This window comes from Arachis stenosperma, chromosome 1 (genome assembly GCF_014773155.1).
Source record: "Arachis stenosperma cultivar V10309 chromosome 1, arast.V10309.gnm1.PFL2, whole genome shotgun sequence".
NCBI lineage: Eukaryota > Viridiplantae > Streptophyta > Magnoliopsida > Fabales > Fabaceae > Arachis > Arachis stenosperma.
In genome coordinates, this window is record NC_080377.1 from 87337744 (window position 1) to 87353885 (window position 16142).

Here is a 16142-nt window from a genome sequence, read left to right on the forward strand (position 1 = left end):
ATCAATGAATATTAATTCTAATTAGATGAGCGGGACTTGTAGCTTTTTGCTTCTGAACAGTTTTGGCATCTCACTTTTTCCTTTGAAGTTTAGAATGATTGGCTTCTCTAGGAACTTAGAATTTCGGATAGTGTTATTGATTCTCCTAGTTAAGTATGTTGATTCTTGAACACAGCTACTTTTATGAGTCTTGGCCGTGGCCCTAAGCATTTTATTTTCCAATATTACCACCAGATACATAAATGCCACAGACACATAACTGGGTGAACCTTTTCAGATTGTGACTTAGCTTTGCTAAAGTCCCCAGTTAGAGGTGTCCAGAGCTCTTAAGCACACTCTTTTTGCTTTGGATCACGACTTTAACCACTCAGTCTCAAGCTTTTCACTTGGACCTGCATGCCACAAGTACATGGTTAGGGACAGCTTGATTTAGCCGCTTAGGCCTGGATTTTATTTCCTTGGGCCCTCCTATCCATTGATGCTCAAAGCCTTGGATCCTTTTTACCCTTGCCTTTTGGTTTTAAGGGCTATTGGCTTTTTCTGCTTGCTTTTTCTTTTTTCTTTCTAATTTTTTTCCGCCATTTTTTTCCTCTTTTTTTTTCGCAAGCTTTTGTTTTTCACTACTTTTTCTTGCTTCAAGAATCAATTTCATGATTTTTCAGATCATCAATAACAGTTCTCTTTGTTCATCATTCTTTCAAGAGCCAACAGTTTTAACATTCATAAACAACAAGATCAAAAAATATGCACTGTTCAAGCATTCATTCAGAAAACAAAAAGTATTGTCACCACATCAATATAATTAAGTTAAATTCAAGGATAAATTCGAAATTTATGTACTTCTTGTTCTTTTGAATTAAAACATTTTTCATTTAAGAAAGGTGAAGGATTAATGGAATTATTCATAACTTTAAGACATAGTTACTAAACATTAATGATCATGAAGTAGAGACACAAAACATAAATGAACACAACATAAAAACTAAAAAGCAGAAAGAAATAAGAACAAGGAATGAATCCACCTTAGTGGCGTCTTCTTCTTGAAGGACCAACAATGTCCTTAAGCTCTTCTATATCCCTTCCTTGCCTTTGTTGCTCCTCCCTCATTGCTCTTTGATCTTCTCTTATTTCATGGAGAATGATGGAGTGCTCATGATGTTCCACCCTTAATTGTTCCACATTGTAGCTCAAATCTTCTAAGGAAGTGTTGAGTTGTTCCCAATAGTTGTTGGGAGGAAAGTGCATCCCTTGAGGCATCTCAGGGATTTCTTGATGATGAGCTTCCTCATGCATCTCTTGAGATCCGTGGAGGGTCTCTCTTGCTTGCTCCATCCTCTTCTTGGTGATGGGCTTATCCTCTTCAATGAGGATGTCTCCTTCTATGATAATTCCAGCTGAGTAACATAGATGGCAAATAAGATAAGGAAAAGCTAGCCTTGCCATGGTGGAGGGCTTTTCGGCTATTTTGTAGAATTCATGGGAGATGACTTCATGAACTTCTACTTCCTCTCCAATCATGATGCTATGAATCATGATGGCCCGATCCACAGTAACTTCAGATCGGTTGCTAGTGGGGATGATGGAGCATTGAATGAACTCTAACCATCCTCTAGCCACAGGCTTGAGGTCCAGTCTTCTTAGTTGAACCGGCTTGCCTTTGGAGTCTCTTTTCCATTGAGCTCCTTCTACACATATGTCCATAAGGACTTGGTCCAACCTTTGATTAAAGTTGACCCTTCTAGTGTAGGGGCGTTCATTTCCTTGCATCATGGGCAAGTGGAATGCCAACCTCACATTTTCCAGACTAAAATCTAAGTATTTCCCCCGAACCATTGTGAGATAATTCTTTGGACTCGGGTTCATACTTTGATCATGGTTCTTAGTGATCCATGCATTGGCATAGAATTCTTGAACCATTAAGATTCTAACTTGTTGCATGGGGTTGGTTAGGACTCCGGATACTCATTTTTCTTGAGCTTGAAAGCGACCTCAGGGATCACCTTCTTCTTTGCCACAACATCATAGAAGTGGTCTTGATGGCTTTTGGAGATGAATCTTTCCATCTCCCATGACTCGGAGGTGGAAGCTTTTGTTTTCCCTTTTCCTTTTCTAGAAGATTCTCCGGCCTTAGATGCCATTGATGGTAATGGAAAAACAAAAAGCTTATGCTTTTACCACACCAAACTTAAAATATTGCTTGCCCTCGAGCAAGAGAAGAAAGAAGAGAAGAAGAAGAAGAAGAAAATATGGAGGAGAGTGAGGGATGGTGTTTCGGCTAAGGTGTAGAAGAGGGGGTTTGTGTTGTGTGAAAATAAAGTAGAATGGAAGGGTATATATAGGGAGGGGAGTGGGTGTAGTTTCGGTCATTTAGGGTGGATTTGCATGTAAAAGTTTTTTGAATTTTGAAGGTGGGTGGGGTTTATGGGGAAGAGTGGATGGATGTGAGTGGTGAAGGGGGTAATTGGGAAGAGAGATTGAAGTTGTTGGGAAGTGTGTTTTGGGGAAGAGTGTTATAGGATTAGGAGGTAAGGTGGGAATATGTTAGGTGGAGATCCTGTGGGGTCCACAGATCCTGAGATGATCCTGTAGGGTCCACAGATCCTGAGGTGTCAAGGATTTACATCCCTGCACCAATTAGGCATGTAAAATGCCTTTGCATACCATTTTGGCATTTAAATGCCGAGGCGATGCACGTTCTGGGCGTTCAACGCCCAGATGCAGCATGTTTCTGGCGTTGAACGCCAGTTCCATGCTTGTTACTGGCGTTCAGCGCCAGCTTTCCTCAAGGCACATTCCTGGCGTTCAAACGCCAGGATGTTGCTTGTTTCTGGCGTTCAGTGCCAAATTCATGTTCTGTTCTGGCAACGCCAGCCAGATGCTCCTTACTGGCGTTGAACGCCAGTGTGTCCTCCCTCCAGGGTGTGATTTTTCTTCTGCTATTTTTTTTATTCTGTTTTTAATTTTTATATTTTTTTCGTGACTCCACATGATCATGTACCTAATAAAACACAAAATAACAATAAAATAAAATAAAAATTAGATAAATAAAAATTGGGTTGCCTCCTAACAAGCGCTCTTTTAATGTTATTAGCTTGATAGTGGGCTCTCATGGAGCCACAAAGGTGATCAGGTCAATGTTGTAAAACTCCCAACACCAAACTTAGAGTTTGGATATGGGGTCTTAACACCAAACTTAGTGTTTGGTTGTGGCCTCCCAACACCAAACTTCGAGTTTGACTATGGGGCTCTGTTTGACTCTGTACTGAGAGAAGCTCTTCATGCTTACTCTCTTTTGTCACAGAGGGATGGCCATGTGCCTTAAACACAAGGTAGTCCCCATTCAATTGAAGGACTAGTTCACCTCTGTTGACATCTATCACAGCTCCTGCTGTGGCTAGGAAAGGTCTTCTAAGGATGATGCACTCATCCTCTTTCTTCCTAGTGTCTAAGATTATGAAATCAGCAGGGATGTAAAGGCCTTCAACCTTTACTAACACGTCCTCTACTAATCCATAAGCTTGTCTTAATGACTTGTCTGCCAATTGTAATGAGAACAAGGCAGGTTGTACCTCAATGATCCCCAGCTTCTCTATTACAGAGAGTGGCATAAGATTTATCCCTGATCCCAGATCACACAGAGCATTTTCAAAGGTCATGGTGCCTATGGTACAAGGTATTAAGAACTTTCCAGGATCTTGTCTCTTTTGAGGTAAAATTTACTGAATCCAGGTATCTAGTTCACTAATGAGCAAGGGAGGTTCACTTTCCCAAGTCTCATTACCAAACAACTTGGCATTCAGCTTCATGATAGCTCCTAAATATTGAGCAACTTGCTCTCCAGTCACATCTTCATCATCTTCAGAGGAAGAATAGTCTTCAGAGCTCATGAATGGCAGAAGAAGATTTATTGGAATCTCTATGGTCTCTATATGAGCCTCAGATTCCTTTGGATCCTTAATAGGAAACTCCTTCTTGCTTGAGAGACATCCCAGGAGGTCCTCCCCACTAGGATTTTCGTCCTTCTCCTCCCTTGTGCATTCGGCCATATTGATCACATCAATGGCCTTGCACTCTCCTTTTGGATTCTCTTCTGTATTGCTTGGGAGAATATTGGGGGAAGTTTCAATGACTTTCTTACTCAGCTGGCCCACTTGTGCCTCCAGATTTCTGATGGAGGATCTTGTTTCATTCATGAAACTTAAAGTGGCTTTTGACAGATCAGAGACTAAGTTTGCTAAATTAGAGGGGCTCTGTTCAGAATTTTCTATCTGTTGCTGAGAAGATGATGGAAAAGGCTTGTTATTACTGAGCCTATTTCTTCCACCATTGTTAAAGCCTTGTTGAGGCTTTTGTTGATCCTTCCATGAGAAATTTGGATGATTTTTCCATGATGAGTTATAGGTATTTCCATAAGGTTCACCCATGTAATTAACCTCTGCCATTGCAGGGTTCTCAGGATCACATGCTTCTTCAGAAGCTGCCTCTTTAGTACTGTTGGATGCATTTTGCTATCCATTCAGACTTTGAGAAATCATATTGACTTGCTGAGTCAACACTTTGTTCTGAGCCAATATGGCATTCAGAGCATCAATTTCAAGAACTCCCTTCCTCTGAGGTGTCCCATTATTCATGGAATTCCTCTCAGAAGTGTACATGAATTGGTTATTTGCAACCATGTCAATAAGTTCTTGAGCTTCTGCAGGCGTTTTCTTTAGGTGAATGGATCCACCTGCAGAATGGTCCAGTGACATTTTCGAAAACTCAGATAGACCATAATAGAATATATCTAATATGGTCTATTCAGAAAACATGTCAGATGGACACCGTTTGGTCAGCTGCTTGTATCTTTCCCAAGCTTCATAGAGGGATTCACCATCCTTTTGCTTGAAGGTCTGAACATCCACTCTAAGCTTGCTCAGCTTTTGAGGAGGAAAGAATTTATCCAAGAAAGCCGTGACCAGCTTATCCCAGGAGTCCAGGCTATCTTTAGGTTGAGAGTCCAACCATGTTCTAGCCCTGTCTCTTATAGCAAAAGGGAAAAGCATGAGCCTGTAGACTTCAGGATCTACTCCATTTGTCTTAACAGTCTCACAAATCTGTAAGAACTCAGTTAAAAATTGGTAAGGATCTTCAGATGGAAGTCCATAAAACTTGCAGTTCTGTTGCATTAAAGCAACTAGTTGAGGTTTAAGCTCAAAATTATTTGCTCCAATGGCAGGAATAGAGATGCTTCTTCCATCAAACTTGGAAGTGGGTTTAGTAAAGTCACCAAGCATCCTCCTTGCATTATTGTTGTTGGGTTCGGCTGCCATCTCCTTCTCTTGTTCGAAAATTTCTGAAAGGTTGTTTCTGGATTGTTGTAATTTAGCTTCTCTTAATTTTCTCTTCAGAGTCCTTTCAGGTTCTGGATCAATTTCAACAAGAGTGCCTTTTTCCTTGTTCCTGCTCATATGAAAGAGAAGAAAACAAGAAAAGAAGAGGAATCCTCTATGTCATAGTATAGAGATTCCTTTATGTTAGTAAAAGAAGAAGAGAATAGAAGAAGGAAGAGTGAAGAATCCAAACACAGGGGGAGGAGTGAGTTCGGATTTTTGGATGAAGAGAGGTGAAGAGAAGTGTTAGTAAATAAATAATTAAATAGAATAAGAAAAGAGTGGGAGAATTCGAAAATTAATTTTTGAAAAGGAGTTAGTATTTTTGAAAATTAAAGATAATATATGATTAAAATTAAAAATTTAAAACAATTAAAAAGAATTTTTGAAAAAGAGAGAAGTATTTTCAAAAATTAGAGAGAGAAAAGTAGTTAGTTAGTTTTGAAAAAGATAAGAAACAAACAAAAAGTCAAAATAGTTAGTTGAAAAAGATATTAAGATCAAATTTGAAAATATTAGAAGATAAGAAGTTAGATAAGATATTTTGAAATCAAATTTTGAAAAAGATAAAATTTTTGAAAAAGATATGATAAAAGATAAAAAGATTTAATTTTTAAAATTAAAATTAATTACTTAACTAACAAGAAACTAAAAGATAGGATTCTAGAATTTAAAGATTGAACCTTTCTTAACAAGAAAGTAACAAACTTCAAATTTTTGAATCAATCATATTACTTGTTAGTGTAATTTCGAAAATTTGATATAAAGATAAGAAAAAGATTTTGAAAATAATTTGAAAAAGAATTTAAAAAGATAAGATTTTAAAAATTGAAATTTTGACTTGACTTGTAAGAAACAACTAATTTTAAAAATTTTTGACTAAGTCAACCCAAAATTTCGAAAATTTGGAGAGAAAAAAGGAAAAGATATATTTTTGATTTTTGAATTTTTAATTATGAGAGAGACAAACACAATTATGACCCAAAACTTAAAAATTTTGGATCAAAACACATGATGCATGCAAGAGCACTATGAATGTCAAGATGAACACCAAGAACACTTTGAAGATCATGATGAACATCAAGAACATAATTTTGAACAATTTTTGATGCAAAGAAAACATGCAAGACACCAAACTTAGAAATCTTTAATTCATGGACTCTAACAAACAAAAAATGCATATGAAAAACAACAAACAACACAAAACAAGAAAACATCAAGATCAAACAAGAAGACTTACCAAGAACAACTTGAAGATCATGAAGAACACTATGAATGCATGAATTTTTGAAAAAATGCAAGAAACAATTTTTAAAGCATGCAATTGACACCAAACTTAAAAATTGACTCAAGATTCAAACAAGAAACTCAAAATATTTTTTACTTTTATGGTTTTATTAATTTTTTTGAAAATAAAGTTTGGAAAAACGAAAAAAAGAAAAGAAAAATTTTGAAAAAGATTTTTTTGAAAAATTTTTGAAAAGAAAATTACCTAATCTGAGCAACAAGATGAACCGTCAGTTGTCCATACTCGAACAATCCCCGGCAACGACGCCAAAAACTTGGTGGACAAAATTGTGATCACATCAATGTAGTACTCTTTGTTATTGTATGGAATCATTATTATGGCTCTTTGCTATGTGTGGACACAACTCCGTTCAACTTAACCAGCAAGTGTACTCGGTCATCCAAGTAATAGCTTACGTGAGTAAGGGTCGATCCCACAGAGATTATTTGTATGAAGCAAGCTATAGTCATCTTGTAAATCCCAGTCAGGTAGAGTTATAATTGATTATGGATTTTCGAATAATAATAAATAATAAGCAGAAAATAAAGATAAATAACATAGGATAGAAATACTTATGTAAATTAATAGTGGGAATTTCAGATAAGCGTGTGGAGATACTGTGCCCTTTCTTTTTCTACTTTCCTACTTCTTCCTTCAATCCCTCTTACTCCTTTCCATGGCAAGCTGTATGTAGGGCACCACTGTTGTCAATGGCTACATCCCATCCTCTCAGTGAAAAAGGTCCAAATGCTCTGTCACAGCACGACTAATCATCTGTCGGTTCTCAATTAGGTTGGAATAGAATCCCTTGATTCTTTTGCGTCTGTCACTAACGCCCAGCCTTCAGGAGTTTGAAGCTCGTCACAGTCATTCAATCCCGGAATCCTACTCGGAATACCACAGACAAGGTTAGACTTTCCGGATTTCCATGAATGCCGCCATCAATTCTAGCTTATACCACGAAGATTATGATTAAGGAATCCAAGAGATATGCGCCCGGTCTAAGGTAGAACGGAAGTGGTTGTCAGTCACGCGCGTTCATAAGTGAGAATGATAATGAGTGTCACATATCATCACATTCATCAAGTTAAAGTGCAACGAATATCTTAGAATAGGAATAAAGAGAATTGAATAGAAAATAGTAGTAATTGTATTGAAACTTGAGGTACAGCAGAGCTCCACACCCTTAATCTATGGTGTGTAGAAACTCCACCGTTAAAAATATATAAGTGAAAGGTTCAGGCATGGCCGAATGGCCAGCCCCCCAAAACATGATCAATAGCCTCCTAAGATGAATAATAAAACAAAACTCAGACCAAAGATGTAACGTGGTCAAAAGACGACTAATACACTAGTAAAAAGTTCTATTTATACTAAACTAGCTACTAGGGTTTATAGGAGTAAGTAATTGATGCATAAATCCACTTCCGGGGCCCACTTGGTGTATGTTTGGGCTGAGCTTGATCTATCCACGAGCTGAGGCTTCTTTTGGAGTTGAACGCCAAGTTGTAACGTGTTTTGGGCGTTCAACTCCGGGTCGTGACGTGTTTCTGGCGTTTTACTCAAGACAGCAACATGGAACTGGCGTTGAGCGCCAGTTTACGTCATCAATTCCCGAATAAAGTATGAACTATTATATATTGCTGGAAAGCTCTGGATGTCTACTTTCCAACGCCGTTGAGAGCACGCCATTTGAAGTTCTATAGCTCCAGAAAATCCATTTTGAATGCAGGGAGGTCAGATTCCAACAGCATCAGCAGTCCTTTGTCAGCCTCCTATCAGAGTTTTGCTCAAGTCCCTCAATTTCAGCCAGAAATTACCTGAAATCTCAGAAAAACACACAAACTCATAGTAAAGTCCAGAAATATAAATTTAACATAAAAACTAATGAAAACATCCCTAAAAGTCGCTTGAACTTACTAAAAACTACCTAAAAACAATGCCAAAAAGCGTATAAATTATCCGCTCATCATCTATGCACGCGTGCGCGCACTTGGCGCGTATGCGCACATGATCTTAAATTCGCAATGCACGCGGACGCACACTGTGCACGCGCGTGTCGATTGCACAATCTGCACCCCCGGTACTTTTACCCGAGAGTTGTGCCACTTTTGGGCCAACATTATGCCTCTCGCCTAACTCGACGCACGCGTGCGCGCATCTGGCGCCTACACGTCCTTAGGCCAATATGCACATCGACGCGTAAGCACGCATGACGCGTATGCGTTAGTAAAAAAAAAGAGAGTTTTTTTCTCTCCCCTTCCATTTTCTTTTGCTTATCACATTCGTATACTTCTACTCTTCCCATTTTCATTTAGTTTTTGTAGCATGTTTTCGTTTTTTTTAAGTCATTTTAATAATGGTGTTGCATCTTCCTACTCAATTGTTGAGGATTTCTTGCATTACTTTGGTGCCTCTTGACTTGTTTCATATTGTTGGGTGATGTTTCTCTTCGAATCAATGCTCAATCTTTTATGCACTTGTGTTCTTTGTGCATTGATATGACCTTATATTGTCTTTCATGGCCCACTCTCTCTTGTTCGAACTTGATGCTCATCATGCTCTTCATGCTTTAACCTTACTCTTGCATCAAGTATCATTGATATGCCATTTTCTCTTATTGTTTCCTCCTCTACATGTTGTAGCTACCATGTAGTAGAGAACCACACTCCTACTTGGCATTAACCCCCGCCTATGTTCTATTTGTTTTGATATCTTTGTCATAGGCTTAATATTCCTTTCCTTTTCTATCCTTTTAGGTTGGCCACCAAGGAAGGAGAAAGGAAAAGCTTTTAAATGGGGCAACAAACAAGTCCTCCGCGCAACCTTGTGAAGAAGCTCATCAATTGTAGCAACCTGTCCACCTTGTTCTTCTTTGCATGCACCGAGGACGGTGCAATCTTCAAGTGTGGGGAGGTCGTCTGACCGATCTCCGTGGGTAACAATTTCCTTGTCCAACACCAATTCTTAGTTTTCTTTGTTAGATTAGTTATTGAATTGCATGATAGGTTGCATGTTAGTTAGAATTTGTACATATTTTTACCACTTCTTTTTTTGTTAGGACTACTTGGTTAGGGTGATGATTTCTTTCCCAAGAAACCGTTTTAGGGCAACTGATGAGCGGATAATTTATACGCTTTTTGGCATTGTTTTTAGTATGTTTTTGGTAGTTTTAGTTGAGTTCTTAGTATATTTTTATTAGTTTTTAGTTAAAATTCACTTTTCTGGACTTTACTATGAGTTTGTGTGTTTTTCTGTGATTTCAGGTATTTTCTGGCTGAAATTGAGGGATCTGAGCAAAAATCTGATTCAGAGACTGAAAAGGACTGCAGATGCTGTTGGATTCTGACCTCCCTGCACTCGAAGTGGATTTTCTGGAGCTACAGAAGCCCAATTGGCGCGCTCTCAATGGCATTGGAAAGTAGACATCCTGGGCTTTCCAGCAATATATGATAGTCCATACTTTGCCCAAGATTTGATGGCCCAAACCGGCGTTCAAAGTCACCTACAGAATTTCCAGCGTTAAACGCCGGAACTGGCACCTAAATGGGAGTTAAACGCCCAAACTGGCATAAAAGCTGGCGTTTAACTCCAAGAAGAGTCTCTACACGAAAATACTTCATTGCTCAGCCCAAGCACACACCAAGTGGGCCCAGAAGTGGATTTTTATGTCATTTACTCATCTTTGTAATTCTTAAGCTACTAGTTCCCTATAAGTAGGACCTTTTACTATTGTATTTTCATCTTTTGATCATGTTTTTATGATTGAACCCTCTTTGGGAGGCTGGCCATTCGGCCATGCCTAGACCTTGTTCTTATGTATTTTCAACGGTGGAGTTTCTACACACCATAGATTAAGGTGTGGAGCTCTGCTCTTTGTCCAAGATATCACTTGTTCTTCAACTTGATGAAGGTGATGATTGACGCTCATCACCATTCTCACCTATGAACAAGGTGACTGACAATCATTCTTGTTCTACGAGCATCTGAGGCTTAGTGAATATCTCTTGGGTTCTTTAATCGGAATCTTCGTGGTATAGGCAAGAACTGATGGCGGCATTCAAGAGAATCCGGAAGGTCTAACCTTGTCTGTGGTATTCTGAGTAGGATTCAATGATTGAATGACTGTGACGTGCTTCAAACTCCTAGCAGGCGGGGCGTTAGTGACAGACGCAAAAGAATCAATGGATTTTATTCCGGCCTGACCGAGAACCGACAGCTGAATTCCGCTATGCTGTGACAGAGCATATGCAATCGCTTTCACTGAGAGGATGGGAGGTAGCCATTGACAACGGTGAAACCCTACACGAGCTTGCCATGGAAAGGAGTAAGAAGGATTGGATGAAGACAGTAGGAAAGCAGAGAGACGGAAGGGAAGGCATCTTCATACGTTTATCTGAAGCTCTCACCAATGATATACATAAGTATCTCTATCTTTATCTTTATGCTTTATTCGTTTATCACTATACCCATTTGAGTCTGCCTGACTGAGATTTACAAGGTGACCATAGCTTGCTTCATACCAACAATCTCCGTGGGATCGACCCTTACTCACGTAAGGTATTACTTGGATGACCCAGTGCACTTGCTGGTTAGTTGTGCGAAGTTGTGTTTATGCCATGGTATTGAGCACCAAGTCTTTGGAGCCATTACCGGGGATTATTCGAATATGGACAAAGTAGTGATCACAATTTCGTGCACCAAGTTTTTGGCGCCGTTGCCGGGGAATTAAATGTCCTAACTACGGTTTCGCATTTGTTCCCTGCAATAACAGTGCCATGTTTTGATCCGGCAACGTGCACCAAGTTTTTGGCGCCGTTGCCGGGGATTGTTTGTGTATGGACAACTGACGGTTCATCTTGTTGCTTAGATTAGGTATTTTTTTTTCAGAGTTCTTAAGAATGAATTCTAGTGTTTCAAGGTGATGTTCTTATCATCACCAAAGCTGTTGATCCTCATCAATTTAGCTCTTGAATGCAATGTCCTGCTGAAGCTTAGCTAGCTATGTCTAATTCCTTTAGACTAAAGCTTTAGACTAACATTGCACGATTCCTGGAATTCTCATTAAGAATTTTGATACCTTTATTTTCTTTTTCTACATAATTTTCGAAAAAACACAAAAAAATTTCAAAATCATAAAAACCAAAAATATTTCTTGTTTGAGTCTAGTGTCTCATTTTAAGTTTGGTGTCAATTGCATGTTTCTGTTCTTCTTGCATTTTTCGAATTCATACATGTGTCTTCATTAATCTTCAAGTTGTTCTTGATGATTTCCTTGTTTTGATCTTTGAATTCTATTGACTTGAGTGTTCTGTTGTTTCTCATATGCATTCTCATCTTGTTAGTGTCAGTAGTATTCAAACTGCTAAGTTTGGTGTCTTGCATGCATTGTTATTTGATCTTAGTTGCATTTTGATTATTCCTCATTATTAAAAATCCAAAAATATTTTTAATTTGTGTCTTTTCAAGTCAATAATACAGGGAATTGAAGATTCAGAACATACTGCAGAGGAATCACACAGAAAAAGCTGGGCATTCAAAAATGCCCAGTGAAGAAGACAGACTGGCGTTTAAACGCCAGCCAGGGTACCTGGTTGGGCGTTTAACGCCCAAAAGGGTATAGTTTTGGGCGTTAAACGCCAGAATGTGCACCATTCTGGGCGTTTAACGCCAGGATGGCACAAGGGGGAGGATTTTGTTTTCAAATCAATTTTTTTTTCAAGTTTTCAAAATCAAATCTTTTTCAAATCATATCTTCTCAATCAAATGTTTTCAAAATCAATTTCTTTCCTTTTTCAAAGATACTTACTAACAATTAATGATTTGATTGAACATCTCAAGTTTGTTGCCTTTTCTGTTGAGAAAGGTTTAATGTTTGAATCATATCTTTTCTTGTTAGGCAAGTCATTAATTTTTAAAATCAAACCTTTTTTAAAATTGTTTTCAAATCATATCTTTTTAAAATTGTTTTCAAATCATATCTTCTCAATCACATCTTTTTAAAATCAATCATATCTTTTTAACCACATCTTTTTCAAATTAATTTTCAATCAAATCTTTTTAATTTCTAATTTCAAAATCTTTTTCAAAAAAATCACTTGATTTCTTTCCCACTTTTGTTTTCGAAAATCAATTAGTGTTTTTCAAAATGTTTTCAAAATCTTTTACTTAATTTTCGAAAATTACTTCCCTTCTTCTCACATCCTTCTATTTATGGACTAACACTATTCCTTAATGCAAAATTCGAACTCCATCTTCTTTGATAAGTTCAAATTTTCTACCTCTGTCTTCCATTTTTCTTCCTCTGACACCTCAAGGAATCTCTATACAGTGACATAGAGGATTCCACAATTTCTTGTTCTCTTCTCTTTCATATGAGCAGGAGCAGAGACAAAGGCATTCTTGTTGAAGCTGACCCTAAACCTGAAAGGACCTTGAAGCGAAAGCTAAGAGAAGCTAAGGCACAACTCTTTATTGAGGACCTGACCGAATTCTTCAAAGAAGAAGAACCCATGGCAGCCGAAAACAACAACAATGCCAACAATGCAAGGAAGGTGCTGGGTGACTTTACTGCACCTACTCCCGACTTCTATGGGAGAAGCATCTCTATCCCTGCCATTGGAGCAAACAACTTTGAGCTTAAGCCTCAATTAGTTTCTCTAATGCAACAGAACTGCAAGTTCCATGGACTTCCAATGGAAGATCCTCATCAGTTTTTAGCTGAGTTCTTGCAAATCTGTGATACAGTCAAGACTAATGGGATTGACCCTGAGGTCTACAGACTGATGCTATTCCCTTTTTCTGTAAGAGACCGAGCTAGAATATGGTTGGACTCTCAACCTAAAGATAGCCTGGACTCTTGGGAAAAGCTAGTCAATGCCTTCTTGGCAAAATTCTTTCCACCCCAAAAATGGAGTAAGCTTAGAGTGGAAGTCCAAACCTTCAGACAGAAGGATGGAGAATCCCTCTATGAAGCCTGGGAAAGATACAAACAATTAATCAGAAAATGTCCTTCTGACATGCTTTCTGAATGGAGCATCATAGGTATTTTCTATGATGGTCTCTCTGAACTATCTAAGATGTCCTTGGATAGCTCTGCTGGAGGATCTCTTCATCTGAAGAAGACGCCTACAGAGGCTCAAGAGCTCATTGAAATGGTTGCAAATAACCAATTCATGTACACTTCTGAAAGGAATCCTGTAAACAATGGGACAAGTCAGAAGAAAGGAGTTCTTGAGATTGATGCTCTGAATGCCATTCTGGCTCAGAACAAGATATTGACTCAACAAGTCAATTTGATTTCTCAAAGTCTGTCTGGAATGCAAAATACACCAAGCAGTACTAAGGATGCTTCATCTGAGGAAGAAGCCTATGATCCTGAGAACCCTCCAATGGAAGAGGTGAATTACCTAGGAGAACCCTATGGAAACACCTATAATTCTTCATGGAGAAATCACCCAAATTTCTCATGGAAGAATCAAGAGAAACCTCAACAAGAGGTTTCAACAACAATAATGGTGGAAGAAACAGGTTTAGCAATGGTAAGCCTTTTCCATCATCTTCTCAGCAACAGACAGAGAATTCTAAGCAGAACCCCTCTGACTTAGCATCTATGGTCTCTGATCTAATTAAAACCACTCAAAGTTTCATGACTGAAACAAGGTCCTCCATTAGGAATTTGGAGGCACAAGTGGGACAGCTGAGTAAGAAAATTACTGAACTCCCTCCAAGTACTCTTCCAAGCAATACAGAAGAAAATCCAAAAGGAGAGTGCAAAGCCATAACCATGGCCGAATTTGGAGAGGAAGAAGAGGCAGTGTACGCCACTAAGGAAGACCTCAATGGGCGTGTACTGACCTCCAATGGGTTCCCTAATGAGGAACCATGGGAATCTGAGGCTCAAAATGAGACCATAAAGATTCCATTGGATATACTTCTGCCATTCATGAGCTCTGATGAGTATTCTTCCTCTGAAGAGGATGAGTATGTCACTGAAGAGCAAGTTGCTAAATACCTTGGAGCAATCATGAAGCTAAATGACAAGTTATTTGGAAATGAGACTTGGGAGACTGAACCTCCTTTGCTCACCAAAGAACTGGATGACTTGTCTAGGCAGAAATTACCTCAAAAGAGACAAGATCCTGGGAAGTTTTCAATACCTTGCACCATAGGCACCATGACCTTCAAGAAGGCTCTGTGTGACTTAGGGTCAAGTGTAAACCTCATGCCTCTCTCTGTAATGGAGAAGCTAGGGATCTTTGAGGTACAAGCTGCAAGAATCTCACTAGAGATGGCAGATAACTCAAGAAAACAAGCTCATGAACTTGTAGAGAATGTTTTGCTGAAAGTTGAAAACCATTACATCCCTGCGGATTTCATAGTCCTAGAGACTGGGAAGTGCATGGATGAAAAACCATCATCCTTGGCAGACCCTTCCTGGCCACAGCAAAGGCTGTGATTAATGTTGATAGAGGAGAGTTGACCATTCAAGTGAATGAAAAATCCTATGTGTTTAAGGCTCAAGGATATCCCTCTGTCATCATGGAGAGGAAGCATGAAGAGCTTCTCTCAAATCAGAGACAAACAGAGCCCCCACAGTCAAACTCTAAGTTTGGTGTAGGGAGGCCACAACCAAACTCTAAGTTTGGTGTTGAACCCCCACATTCAAACTCTAAGTTTGGTGTTGGGAGGTTCCAACATTGCTCTGAGTATCTGTGAGGCTCCATGAGAGCCCTCTGTCAAGCTACTGACATTAAAGAAGCGCTTGTTGGGAGGCAACCCAATGATTATATTTTATATATTTCTCTTTGTTATTTTATGTTTTTTTGTAGGTTGATGATCATAAGAAGTCACAAAATCCATTGAAAAAGCAAAAACAAAATGAAAAACAGGAAGAAAAACAGCACACCCTGGAGGAAGAATTCACTAGCGTTTAAACGCCAGTGAGGCTAGCAGCTGGGCGTTTAACGCCCAGTCTGGCACCATTCTGGGCGTTTAACGCCAGAAAGGGGCACCAGACTGGCGTTAAACGCCAGAAAAGGGCAAGAACCTGGCGTTAAACGCCAGGAATGGGCACCAGCCCGGCGTTTAACGCTAGAAATGCCTCAAAACGTGATTTTGAGTGCTAATTGGTGCAGGGATGACTTTTTCTTGACACCTCAGGATCTGTGGACCCCACAGGACCCCCACCAACCCCACCACCACTCTCTCTCTTCTTCCCCCATTCACCAATCACCTCATTACCTCTTCCCCAAAACCCCTTCACCTATCAAATCCCATCTTTCTCTTCACCACTCACATCCATCCTTCATAAAACCCCACCAACCTCACCCTTCAAATTCAAACCACTTTCCCTCCCAAACCCACCCAAAATGGCCGAACCATATCACCCCCTCTCTCCTATATAAACCCTCCTTCACTTCTTCATTTTCACACAACTAAACACCACTTCTCCCCCTCTTTGGCCGAACACATAAGCCACT

The 16142-nt window shown here is 39.2% G+C and overlaps 1 non-coding gene across 1 annotated transcript; it reads right to left on the reverse strand.

The window, feature by feature from the left end:
• Positions 1–13577: 13577 nt before the first annotated feature.
• On the reverse strand, positions 13578–13685 carry LOC130956687 (small nucleolar RNA R71). The gene has a single exon (XR_009077188.1). It is a non-coding gene; the product is annotated as a small nucleolar RNA R71 (small nucleolar RNA).
• Between the last annotated feature and the right edge of the window lie 2457 nt (positions 13686–16142).